Below are 12,624 nucleotides of genomic sequence, written 5' to 3'. Positions count from 1 at the left end.
ACTCTTTGGATGCATGGGAGACAATCCTCCAATCCACATGCACTTACTGCAGCTTCTTCAACAATGACCTTGAATGACCTTCTTCAACAAGTTCTGCCAACATTCCAGAAAAGCTGCAAAGCACATAGGTGCTGCTTTCCTGTTTAGAAATGGAGTGATAAGCTATGCAGCATTAGATAAGTACAATATACTTCCTCTGTAATCTATAATCTCTTATGCTTTGTGATTCTTTACAGATATTAGGTTAGCTGTAATATTAGTTGACTAGTAAGTGGCTTCAAATAAATAATAATTATTTTTTTTATTTTCAAGTGTATATGTTTTGGCATGTATATGTGTGTATATTGGGGGGGGGTGCATATGCACACATGTGCACATATCCATGAAGACCTGAAATTGATTTTGGCTATTTTCCTTGATTGTGTTACACTTTATTCTTTAAGATAGGGTCTCTCAACTGAACCTAGAACTCATTACTGCTAGCCTAGCTGATCAGCCTGTTCTGGATATCCCATCTCCATCTTCAGGGCCCTAGAATTATAAGGAAAGCCCCTTCCTCCACCTGGCATTTACCTGGATTCTGGGAATCTCAAATGTGTTCCTCAAGCACGCTTTTGGCAAGCATTTTAGCTGCTGGGCCTATTGTCCACGTGTCTCAAAATCTAACAAAGGTATTAAATATTAATTGGAAACTACATTGTGCATATAGGCCATTCTCACAGCATGTAGAAAGGATAAATAGGACTCTTAAGGATACTCTGACTGGAAACTGGCAAAAGTTGGGCCTACCTCCTCCCCTATGCAGAGTTCTGGGTCCCATGTGCTCCTTTTGCAGTTATATTTGGGAGACCTTTTGCTATCCTTCCCAAACTCAGAGATACCCCCCAGGCAGCAATGTATAACCCCTCCCCTCTCAAGTCCTTCAGCCTTTGCAGGAGGCATGTAAGGCCATTGACCAGACTGTGAAGGGAGCCCTGGCATCTTCCACTTCTGAACCCACCTACCAGTCCCATCCAGGAGACCTGGTTCTGGAACCTGTCTGGAAGGGACCCTACCCAGTTATCTTCACCGTTCCAACTGCTGAGAAAGGGGATGGTAACACACCTTGAAACCATCTCTCTCAATTAAAAAAGGCCACTGAAGACAATGTCAAATGGACTGTCGCTCAGACTTCAGACCCCTTAAAAATAAGACTGACCCAAGATCATTAACCCACAGCATTATATTCATCTTTTTCCTTTCTCTCAGTATGGGGATGGGCACCTCGAACCTTCACTGTGCCCCTATCCTGACTTGGGAATTAGGAATCACATACACAGAGAAGGTGATAATCAGCCTGACTAGGGAGGAGCCACCCCAGTTCCATGTAGACCCTGGCTCTTTTATGCCCACTTTTAGAGTTTGGCTAAACTACAGAAGAGACAGTTGTGACGGCTTATCTTTTGAAAGAGAAATATGGGGAATCCAGTTTTATGCATTTCCCCACAAATGATCTCCCACACTGTCAGGGACCAGGTAACGGGGCGGGGGGGATAGGGTTCTGAAATTGTGGTCTATGGGAAGCATGCTGGAAACTACATATGCTCAGAGAGGTCCCTCCCAAAACTTCACAGTAAGAAGCTATAGTTTCATAACCATGAGACTGAGAGACTGGAGATAACATAGGGATGGCTATGTTTCATGAGACACTGGAAGAACCTCGGAAATAAGACTCATTATGTGACCAAAAGAGACCCACTGCATAAGTTTATCATCCAGAAGAGGCTACCTTCCTGGGCCCCTAGACCTATCTCTGGGTCCCAGAAGAGACCACCTACCCAGCCCAAGGGGAAAGATCTAACTCCTATAGCGCTTCTTCCCATGAGATTGGCCCCAACAGTGCCAAAAACATGACTGTCTAATCCCCACCAACACTGGAGCTAGGAATCCTTCTTCTCTACTCTCTATCCTTGATAAGGTTCACCATTGCTCAATCACTGCCAGCCAAGGAATTGATCAGCATATCTGGCTGTGCCTGAACCCTCAAACCATCACTACATAGGGTCAGGGACCAACTAAACAATTGATCTACCAGCAAGTAAAAATAATTGTAACTGGGAAGAGACTAAGCTAACACTGGGGGACACACAGGGAGCTGGATCTCGGACTTAGAAGGCTCGCTTTAGTCCAGTGGGTTTTATTCCACTCTCCAGATGAATTCTTATGAGTAGCAACACTTTATGGTACCTGAGGCCACCTGGTGGGCATGCACAAACAGATGAACTTAATGTGCCTCCTCTGAGGCATCCTAAAACAATAAGCCCCTCCTATGTGCCTTTGTGCACATCCTGCCCTGGGTGTATAATGGGGAAGAAGGGATGGCACACTTTAACACGGACCCCAGGCTGCGACAGGAGAAGTGATCCATGTCTACCCACCTCTCATTCCTAGTTGGAGCCCATGCTGCTTGGGAAATAGCAATAGAAACATCAGCTCTCCTAGTCAGTTGTCAAACAGATACTTACACTTTCCCATGCCTGTCATGGAGGCTCAAATCAAGAGAGACTTCGGTTTGTAAGCAGAAAACCCGCATGTAGCGATATGTACCTTTGCAGCATTAAAACTGTTCATGGCCTTTAATGTGATTTCTTTGTCATTAATCAGGAAGTGAAGCATCTAGACCATCCTTACCAGTGGTATCCACTGGCCCGTTTCATAGTCCCTTTATAGAAAGGACTTGTCCTGCTCTCCAAATCTGAAACCGTCTGCCTTTCTGAGCCCTTTCTCTAAAGTAAAGATCCAGTTCCCCTCAATGAGGTAACGTCAATTTCCACTCTTCAGTTTGGCTAGCTCAACCGAAGCCATGAACCTAGCAAGACTTTCATGGAGAGAGGAAATGGCATGTTCCCTTGCCTCGGTCTCACCCTGCCACCCGGCACTGTTACCCTTGAGCTTCCCTTTCTGAAAAGAAACCATCGTCTGCCACACAGAACTTGTGGTTAAGCCTGAACTTCTATTCTGTGTGTTTAGATACCAGCTGTGGCTGGTATGATTCAGTAAGAAAAAGAAAAGTAAAAAAAAAAAAAAAAAAAGAGAAGTAATCTACACGGGGGAAAGGGAAGTAGAATGACTTCTGTCTGCCTATGATATGCTCTTACATGTGGAAACCTTGAAGAGGCCACGAGACCCTGCTAGAACAATAAATTTGGCAAAGTAACAAGACAGAAGCTCAGTAGACACAGACTAGTCCTGTATATGAACACAGTGGGCAACAGGAAGAGGAAATTGAACAGACTTCTATTTAGAATAAAGTACTCTGAAAAAAAAAACAAAAAAGCAAAAACCTAGCCAATGTGGGAAAAGACTTGTATATCTATCCCAAAATGGAAAAAGATATTGCTTAAAGAAACTAAAGAAAACCAATTAAAAAGACATTCCATCTTTGTGGATTGAAAGACTGAATTATCAAGGTGACAAATATGTAATTTACAGACTTAGTGCAATCTCTGTCAAAATCCTGGTGACATCTTTGAAACATCAGATTGATATAGAAAAACTCTTGTGCATTTTTTAAGGATTCCAACAGCTGAATCAAGCTTTAAAAAGGTCACAACTTGGGGCGTAAGGGTCCAAAAGTCACTAAAGGAAGACCTTAGACTCAGATAGTAGGCAAAAACAAAGAGTGTTTATTCTGTAGAAACAACCAGCATTCTCACAAATGGAGATCCTAGACAAAGACACATAGGCCTTCTTATAGAGAACCAGAAGAATTCTCTAGAAGGATTAGGTAATCTCAAATTTCATTGGTAGTTGCTGGAGACGTGGGGGTCACAGGTTGTCAGTGGTCAGCATTCCTACGTCATGAATGGTTAACCATTTGATGAAATAGGTCTGCCCAGCACAGATGGCCCATTCTCAGATAAAATACTTCCCCAGTTTTTGTAGTTATCCCCAGGTTGTTCTTTGGGAGGGGGCTTTATGATCTTGTTCTGGATTTTATGGTCTGTTCTAGAGCTGGTTCTTATGACTTAGTTTCTGGGATTTATGGTTTATTCCTAAAGCTGGTGCCTTATGACCTTTTTTGAAACCTGACCTGGTTCTTAAAATGGAGACAAATGGGGTTTGTATTGTCCTTTCAGAGGGATCATATTTGCAGATATCAAAACTTATGACTGAAATGGCAGTAATTAAATAATGTCAATTACTGACATGAAAACCCAAGTATAGAGACTGTCACTATGCAATAGAGACTCAGAAAGAAACTCTATTATATGTATTCAGATGGCTTTTAAATAGGAATGCCAAGTTTTGCCTCTGAAGAAAGGGCAGTTTGTCTCTAGACTGTGTTGAAAACAAAACACTCATGCCCTCATGCCCAGGATATCCACCTAAAAACACAAAACTGACTTATACAGAAAATGTAAATCAAAGTGGCTCAAACTCCCTTTTTATATATAAAAGAAGGTTTATTTATCTTTTCCTTTACTTTTAAAATAGTTTTTTAATGCAATATATTTTGGTTGTACATTTTCCTCCTCCTATTCCCAGATCCTCCCTTCCTCCCCTCTTATCCAGATCTACACCTTCCTTGTCTCTCATGAATAAACAGACTGACATCTAGACATCTAAGGAATAAGGTTAAAATTAAAAAAAAATCTAAAACAAAACAAACACAAAAAAGAGATAGAAAACGCATAAGAAATTCATATAGATACAGAGACACACATTTCCACACAGGAATCTCATAAAAATTCAAAGCCAGAAGATACAATATATACATAAAGGACCTGTAAGTTTAGGGAAGAAAGAAAGGAAGGAAGAAATAAAGGGAAAGAGGAAGGGAGGGAAGGAAACAGGGGGGAGGTGTTGATTTAACATCATGAGACAAAGAACCTGCAAAAATGAATAATTTTGTGTTGGTCATCTACTGCTGGGCACGGGGTCCACCCGTAAGGGTAGTTTGTTTCTCCAGTGAGACTCCTGTGGAGGAAAGTTTTCTTTTGTAAGTGGCTATCAATTGGAGACAGCTTCTGGATTAGGGACTAGTGCTTGTGTCCATACCTCCTTTCAGCTCTGAGTCTTCATCTGGTGCAGACCCTTTCATACTTTTGCATGTTACCTCAGGCTTTTTGAGTTCATTTGTGTGACAGCTCTGATGTCTCTAGGGGCCTTGACTCCTTGCAGATGTCCTCCATCGCCTCTGGCTCTCACATTCTTCCTCCTCCTTTGCAGAGTTCCCTGAGCCCTCAGGTGAGGGATTGGATGGAGACATCCCTTTAAGGGCTGAGTATGCCAGTGTCTCTCTCTCTACATATTGTCTGTCTGTGGGTTTCCTTACTTGTTCCCATCTGCTACAGGAGGAAGCTTCTCTAAGGATGACTGAACAAGGCAAGGGTCTATGAGTATAGCAGAATGTGATTAGGACCCATGGCATTGGGAATGAATTCCATCTCATGGAGTAGGTTGCAACTCAAATCATATATTGGTTGATTTATGCCACCCGTCCACCAGCATATCCTGCAGGCAAGTCACTTTTGTAGATCAAAGGTTATGTAGCTGACTTGGTGTTGACCTTTCTCCTTTGAGAGTGTGCCGAGTACCTTCCAGGAAGTACCACGGAGTCCAGCCTATAGGGATGAAGGTTCTAGATATGAACTGGCTTGACTTCTCCATGTTCAGTGAGCTGTGTAGGTGTTGCCTTCAGCAATGAGGTCCTACTGTCCATTTGTGGAGAGTCACAAATAGCCTTTGATACAGCCTAGGTTGTTCAGGTATTCCCATGGGACTCCTTTGGCCAAGAAAATAAGATGGAACCTATTCCTGGTACTGAAAGTTTCATTTGACTAGAGTTGTTCCATTGGGGCCCTTTCTCTCCTGTTCTTTGGTGATTTCATTTCGATCACCTTCATATACGTATACATTTTTAGGAAGTTTCTACTGTGTTAAGCCTCCCTACAAACTTTGAAGTTGTCCTTAGTTTTAGCCATCTCTCTCCACATTCCCTTCCTCGTCCCCTGTTCTCCCCCCTTCCTATTTGATACCTCTGTTCAAGTCCCACCCCTCATTCATCTATAACTATCTATTTCCCCTTCCCGAGGAGATCCCTTTCTCCCTCCTAGACCTCCTCTGCACATAACCTCAGTGGATATATGGACTGCAGCTTTCTTATCAATCAATTACTTAAGAAATAGCACACACATATATGTTAATACATATTTTCCTTTGTCCAAGTTACCTCACTGGGGATTATTTTTTTCTAGTTCCATCCATTTTCCTGGGAATTTCATGATTTTTTTTCAATGACTGACTAATATTCCATTGTGTAAATACTCCACATTTTCTTTATCTGTTCACTCATTGATGGGCATCTATGTTGTTTCCAATTTCTGTCTGTTATGAATAGAGCAGCAATGAGCATGTTTGAGCAAGTGTTTTTGTAGCATAATGAAGCATCTTTGGGATATATAACATTTGCTTTATTCATCTTGGCTATTCTGAAAGTAGTTTTGACTTCCGTTTCCCTCATGGCTAAGGATACTTAACACTTCTGTAGGTGTTCCTCAGCCGTATGAATCTCCTCTCTTGAGAATTCTCTCTTTAGATCTGTACTCCACTTTTAAATTGGGCTATTTGTTTTCTTGATGTCAAATTTTTGAGTTCTTTATATATTTTGGATATTAGTCTTCTATTGGGTGTGTAGATGGTAAAAATCATTTCCCATTCTCTGTGACTCAAATTCTCGTTTTTAATTTAAATTTATTTTTTACTTATTCACTTTACATCTCATTCACTGCCCCCATCCCCTTCTCCTCTGAGTGGGTGTGGCACCCCTGGATATTTGCCTCCTTCCTCCCCCCCTCTCCCCAGCACTTCAAGTCTTTGTGAGACTAGGTACTTTCTCTTCCATTGAGGACAGACAAGGCAGCCCAGCTAGAAGAACATGTCCCACATACAAACAACTTTTGGGAGAGCCCCTGTTCCAGCTGTTTGGGACCCACATGATGACCAAACTGCACATCGATACCTACGTATGGAGAGGTCTAGGTCCAGCTTGTGTATGTTCTTTGATTGGTGGTTCAGATTCTGGGAGCCCCAAGGGTCTAGGTTAGTTAAACAGTTAGACTCTGTTGGTCTTCCTGTGGAGTTCCTATCCCATTTGGGGCCTGCAATCCTTCCTCTTATTCTTCCATAAGATGTGACTCAAATTCTTAAATTTAAGATGCTTGCTGTCAATCCCAGTGACCTAAATTTAATCCCCAAAACTCATCCAGGATGGTCCTCTGACCTCCTCTAAATGTGTGCATATCATAGCATACACATGCATGCACACATGCATATATGCAGTAAATAAATTAATAGATATAATAATACATTGAAGCTAAAACTATAAAAATCTTAGGAGACAATACAAGCATAAACCTTCATGACATTGGGTCTGACAGTTATTTCATGGATAACGTGCCAAAACATTAGTTACAAAAGAAACTGGATTAGTTAAACTGAATTTCATCCTAAGTAAAGCTTTTGGACATCAAAAGACACTGTCGAGAGATTGAAAGACAGTCCAAAGACTAGAAGAAAATATTTTTAAAATATCAGATAACATTAATATCCAGAGTACTATAATACAACAATTCAAAAATCCTACTAAAAAAATAGGCATAAGAGCCGTGGAGCTGGGAGGGATGGTAAGTTGCTGCCCATGTAATCTCGTAATATCCCAAGTGCCTGCATGAAAACAGCTAACAGGAAGCATGTTCCTGTAATCCCAGTCTTAGAGGAGGAGGAGCTAAGAGAATCACTAAGGCCTGATGTTCTAGATGTTCCCTAAGCCGCATGGCTTAGAGTGGCTTCAAGGGGCATCAGAACTCATAGGGATTTGCTGGCCAGTCTGGGTTTGTGCCTATAATTCAGCATTGTTGTTTTTTTTTTTAAAGATTGGAACTGACATTTGCGGTAGTTTGCACAGACTGAATAAGGTTACTGTTGCAGTGGCAGTAATAACTGTAACAGCTAATAAAGCTTCAGTAACCATTGTAATGAATCATTCTCTGTGTATATGTTTGAGGGCATAGCTAAATTGTTCTCAAATAGATCCCCCGTGCCATTGGTGAGTCAGATTAATAGGAATCCAGGCATTAATTTGTTATCTTAGAATTAAAGTCAGACGATGAAGACACAGTGTAATGAGAGGAAGCTTGGTTAAAGGGCTAAGAGTTGGGAGTGACATGCAGTTTGTATGCAGTTGACAGTCAAGCAATGACTCTGCTTCACCACGAGGCGGCAGTCTCCGGGTGCCAGTTCACTGTGTGGCTTTACCAACCATGCTGGGAATCCGGAGAAAATCTACAGACAAAATCACAGCGGCGGGTGCTAGGCTGCAAGTTATGAAAACCCTGGGCACAGACCCTGGTTAGGTCCTTTGGGGAGTTTGCATAAAATCATGAGTTTGGATAAAGCTTACATTTTTATGATGTTATATTTTAATAGGTGTCAAGAGGAAAGATTGAGAGGAATAATTTTTAAAATTTAAAGTGTAAACTCCTTTGGCAAGTTGCTCCTGAACTGGTAATCCATTAGTTCCCTTTGTTTGTTTGTTTGTTTGTTTGTTTGTTTGTTTGATTTGTGAGTAATAAATGAACTTGTTCAATTATGACATGTCTGTGGAGGTTATGGAGAATGTCATGAGAGATGTGAGCTTTTAAGAGATGACAAAAAAACACGACAAAGGTTGTAGATGTATCACCAGAGCCATTGTTCACTTTAATCTCTTTGGAGATCTCCTCATAGAGAAAGCAGTCAATAAATGTCTTTAAACAGCTTGAGCAGACGCATGTGTTCCACTGAGCCAAAGTCAGAGCCTGAGAAGATATCAGCATAAACATGAGAAAACAGTAAACAGCCAAAGGAAATTTAATCTTTCTGAGCCTGTGTCTATGATAATTTTTCTTTTCTTTTTTTTTTAAAGCTTTAATAGCCAATACTGTAGCTGTCACCAGTGGTAGATTAATAACATATGAGAACTCCATTGATTTTAAGTATAGGTTTAACTCCAATGTGTTAAACTTTGAACTGTGGAAATTTAATACTTTATATATTTTCTCTAAACCTTATTATTCGCACACCTAGCATCTTGTAAACATAAAGTCCATATATATCTTCATATGGTTTATCTGTTAGTGGGAGAAGACCCTGAGTGTCTGGCTATCAGAGACATTTACTTATTTATTTATTTGTTTGTTTGTTTATTACTTTAGGCCCTTGTGGCAGAGTCTATGATCCTCCTGGGAGTCTCTACTTTTGTTTATTATGTTATATTACTATATTAAATTATATTATTACAGTAAATATTAACTAAATACTATATTCATATATTAAATATAAAATTTTACTTATTATTTATTTTTCTGTTTGCTTATTAACCAGTTGAGGGCTGGCAGGACATCAAACCTCAGTTTTGAAGTTTCCTTAGTCTTTTTTCTTTTTTTTAAATTTTTTTATTGGTTATTTTTTAAATTTACATTTCAAATGTTATCCCCCTTCCCAGTTTCCCCTCCGCAAACCCCCTATCTCATCCTCCCTCTCCCCTGTTTCTATGAGGGTGCTCCCCAACCTACCCACCCACCGCCTACTCACCACCCTCACAGTCCCCTGTGCTAGGGCATCCAACCTTCACAGGACCTAAGGCCTCTCCTCCCACTGATGCCCAGCAAGGCCATCCTATGCTACATATGCAGCTGGAGCCATGGGTCCTTCCATGTGTACTCTTTGGTTGGTGGTTTAGTCCCTGGGAGATTTGAAGGATCTGGTTTATTGATACTGTTGTTCTTCCTATGGGGTTGCAAACTCCTCTAGCTCCTTCAGTCCTTCCCCTAACTTCTCCATTGGGGTCCCTGTGCTCAGTCTGACGGTTGGCTGTGAGCATCCGCATCTGTATTGGTCAGGCTCTGAGAGAGCCTCTCAGGGGACAGGTTCCTGTCAGCAAGCACTTCTTAGCATCAGCAATAGTGTCTGGATTTGGTGTGTGTATATGGGATGGATCCCCAGGTGGGGCAGTCCCTGAATAGTCTTTCCTTCAGTCTCTGCTCCATTATCTGTCCATGTATTTCCTTTAGATAAGATCAATTCTGGGTTAAAATTTTGGAGGTGAGTGGGTGGCCCCATCCTTCAACTGGCCCCATGCCTAACCTCTGGATATGATCTTTACAGGTTCTCTCTCCCCTTTGTTGGATATTTCAGCTAATGTCATCACCATTGGGTCCTGAGATCCTCTTGCTTTCCTGGCCTCTGGGACTTCCTGATGGCTACCCCCAGTTCCCCATCTTCCATTGCTATACACTTCTGTTCAATTTCCTGACCCTCTGTACATCTCCCCTGTGTCCTCCCACATCTGATCCTGCCCCCCTTTTTCTTCTCCCTCCTCCCTTCCTCCCAAATCCCTCCTACCCTCTACCTCCTGTGAGTATTTTGTTCCCCCTTCTAAGTAGGACTGAAGCATCCACACTTTGGTCTTCTTTCTTCTTGAGCTTCATGTGGTCTGTGAATTGTATCTTGGGTATTCTGAGCTTTTTGGCTAATACATATCAGTGAGTACATACCATGTGTGTTCTTTTGTGACTGAGTTAGCTCACTGAGGATGATATTTTCTAGTTCCACCCATTTCCCTGAGAATTTCATGAAGCCATTGTTTTTAGTATCTGAGTAGTACTCCATTGTGTATATGTACCACATTTTTTGTATCCATTCCTCTGTTGAGGGACATCTGGGTTGTTTCCAGCTTCTGGCTATTATAAATATGAACATACTACGAACATAGTGGAGCACGTGGGGCAGTGGAATAAGTTTTCTTATTTAATAGTCAAATAATTAAACGTCCTTTAAAAGCTTTTAGGTTTGTGTCTTCAGTACATGAGATGTCCACCCTTTGTATCCAAAGGTGCTGCAAAACCAGAATGTTTTTAATGTGAAAGCAGGCTTTTGAGCTATGGATAGACTTGGTCAGGGAGGTTAGGGAAGGGGAGTTTGTAGAGGCTGCTTGCTGCTGTAGCAGCCAGCAGGTGGCAAGGCTGTTGAACATGGGGCCTGGGACAAGGATGCCCCACAGGAATGCGTGGGGTTGCTCAAACAGGAGTGTTTGCAAGTTTGTTTAAATGAGGTCTGATTTTTATTTTCTTTAAGTCGAGTTGCATGCACGTGAAATGTAGGAGACAAAGGATCCCCCATAGTGCAAGCAGATGAAAGGTCGAAGTGAAAAAGCCGTCAGTGGGCTTCTGGGAAAGTCATGCTCTTTGTCTCAGATGGAAATTGAAGACTTAATCTAGACTTGCTGTCGTGGCCTCAGCTCTATTGCTGTGAAAAGACACCATGACCACGGCAAGTCTTATACAGAAAAGCATTTAACTGATACTGACTTACATTTAGACTTTTAGTTCATTGTTGTCCAGGAAGCACGGCAGCACGCAGGCAGGCATAGTGTTGGAGAGGTAGCTGAGAGTTCTCCATCTGGATTGGCAAGTTGCAGGAAGAGAGAGAGACTGAGCGTGGCTTGAGGATTTGAAACCCCCAAAACCCAACCCCGGTGACACACATTCTCCAACAAGACCACACCTACTCTAAGAAGGCCACACCTCCTCCAACAAGGCCACGCTTCCTAATAGTGCCACTCCCTACGGGCCAAGCGTTCAAACACATGTGCCTATGTGAGCCATTCTTATTCAAGCTAAAAAAAAAGCAAACTAAGATATAAAGTGAGAGCTTTCAGGGCATAGGACCCCTGCTACTAGTTCAGCAGACCTGACACAGGCAAATTTCTCCTTTGCCAAGGACCTCTCCAGCATTGCAGGTGGACAAGGTGGGGGCTTTGGGGAGATTCTCAGGCTCATGTTATCTACGGTGACTGAGACTTCCAAAATCCACATCCCTCGACAAGGGACCTTCCCAATAAGTGCCTACGAATTCAGGTTACCCTTCCCTCACACTGGCTGCTCCGAAATGCTTCGCTTCTGCTCTGCAGGTTCTATCCTTTCTGTCTAATGTGAATCTGTCCCCGCCTGAATACAGTCTTGTAAGTCTATCACTCTGTCTGTTCATGTGTGTCTGTCCATGCCTAGGTGTGTGCATCTGCCTCTAACAAAGGGCTTTGCTCTGTGTTTATTGAAAAGCATGGAAAGTATCATATGTGGAAGGGATGGAATATTTTATGGAAATATTTAAAAAAGTTTTACAAGGGATTAAACCACTGACTTTAACTGACCCAGATGACAGTATTATTAGCAACATTGTTTCTCCAGCAATAATTGCCTGTTGTCTTAAAAATTGATGGTAGTCATCATGTAAGACTGCTTTCAACCTCTATGTGAATACTAGCGACTGAAGCAACATTGTTGATACTAACCAAAAGATAGAAATGACCTACATTTATCAATGGATGTGTAGATAAACAAAATGTGGTATATACATAAATCAGATCCTTCATCTTGAAAAAGAAGTGCAACCTTCATATTTTATTCATGAGAACATAGATGGACCTTGGGAACATTACACTAAGTGAAATAAAGCTGACTCAAAGACTGCTACTGCAAAATTCCCTTGTTGATTAAAATCATCAAATTAATAAATACAAGAAGGAGCGGTTGGTTACCAGGC

The sequence above is a fragment of the Grammomys surdaster genome, unplaced genomic scaffold, assembly GCF_004785775.1.
Source record: "Grammomys surdaster isolate TR1022 unplaced genomic scaffold, NIH_TR_1.0 126178, whole genome shotgun sequence".
Taxonomy (NCBI): Eukaryota; Metazoa; Chordata; class Mammalia; order Rodentia; family Muridae; genus Grammomys; species Grammomys surdaster.
This window is presented reverse-complemented; position numbering follows the sequence as displayed.